The sequence below is a fragment of the Otolemur garnettii genome, unplaced genomic scaffold, assembly GCF_000181295.1.
Source record: "Otolemur garnettii isolate 467f Iridium unplaced genomic scaffold, OtoGar3 scaffold00034, whole genome shotgun sequence".
NCBI lineage: Eukaryota > Metazoa > Chordata > Mammalia > Primates > Galagidae > Otolemur > Otolemur garnettii.
The window spans coordinates 10,419,228-10,420,429 of record NW_003852429.1 but is presented as its reverse complement, the minus strand read 5'-3'; the positions used below and the strand labels follow the sequence as shown (position 1 = coordinate 10,420,429).

Sequence of the window (1,202 nt, the reverse complement as noted above, 5' to 3'; positions counted from 1 at the left end):
AGACCCCGGTGCTGGCGGGCACGGAAGACCCCGAGGAGCTCCAGATGAGAGCCCAGCTGTGGCTGTGAGACTGACTGCGGGTGGCAGCCCGAGAGAAGGAACCTGCCAGCACCGACCCTCGCGCTCGCCACCAACTGCGGCGCGGCCTCCCCTCGGTTCCCTCCCTTCCGCCTTCCGCATCCTGGCAGCCCCTGCAGCAAAGCCAACTCAAAACGCGAAAAAACAAAACAGGCCCCCAAACTCTCGCTCTCCCTCCCTCCACCCCCGCCCCGGCGGCAGCGACATTAGTGACATGAGGAGCGCGGAGCCGCGGCCCCAGCCGGGCCCAGCGCGCTGACCGAGCCGCGGTAGGTGAGGGGCCCGCGTTCCCGCCCGCCGTGGGCGCCGCGCCTGGCACGGATCCCGCCGCCGCCGCCGCAGCCCGCGGGCACCATGACCGCTCTGAGAGCTGGGGTTACAGGTTGGTCACTGCCGCCGCTGCCCCGGAGGCTGCAGCGCGGCCCCACGCCGTGCCCTGCGCCGAGGCCCGGGCTGCGCGCCTGCTGGCCCCCGGGCGGGGCTGGGCCCGGGCAGCCCGGGGGCGCGGGGACGCTGAGGGGCCGAGGGCCTGCGCCCGGCGTGGGGGAGGGGAAGGGCGCCCCAGCGCCGGGGGCTCCGCGCCCGCGTGGCTGCTGCCCTGGGAGCCACGATGCGCCCCCACCCCCTGCTCCTGCGCACCCGGTGCTGAGGCGTCCGCCGTGGGGTGTGCCTTGGCCGGCCTTGGACGCCGAGCGCTGGCGAGACCTAGGGCCTGCCGCGCCTAGGCTGCCAGCAGGTGAAGGTGGGGCAGGTGGCTAGGGATGCGGCTGGTGCGCGTGATGACAGCGGCTGCACCTGCCCCCTCCGCACGCAGGCCGCTGCCTGGGTAAACCTCTGGGCGAATGCGCAGGTGTGGGGGGCAGCCTTGCTCCAGCAGGTTTCAGGAAGGACCCTATGGCTTTGCCCCACCCCCATTCGCCCCTACGGATTGCTATTTGGTAGCTATTCCTCATTTTATTAATTGGCCTGCTGGAGCAGCTATCATTAGGGTGCCCACACAGCAAGCAAAGCAGTGCCCTGCCAAGCACCATTTTGTCATTGAATCTGTCCAAACCAACGTGGATGGCCTGCCTGGAGTCCTCCCGCTGGCCTTGATCCCTGATCAAGGGGTTAACTCCCTGGCT

The 1,202-nt window shown here is 70.2% G+C and overlaps 1 protein-coding gene across 4 annotated transcripts in view; it reads left to right on the top strand.

Annotated features, from left to right (window-relative positions):
• Nucleotides 1-286: 286 nt before the first annotated feature.
• Nucleotides 287-1,202, top strand: part of NALCN (sodium leak channel, non-selective) — a 329,433-nt gene continuing 328,517 nt past the window's right edge. For 2 of the 4 annotated variants that reach the window (XM_023513101.1, XM_023513099.1), the window contains exon 1: nucleotides 287-351. The gene's annotated coding sequence lies outside the window, so the exon portion shown is untranslated. Of the gene's footprint in view, nucleotides 461-1,202 lie in introns of all 4 variants that reach the window. The other 2 variants (XM_023513100.1, XM_003789605.2) reach the window with 1 other exon arrangement.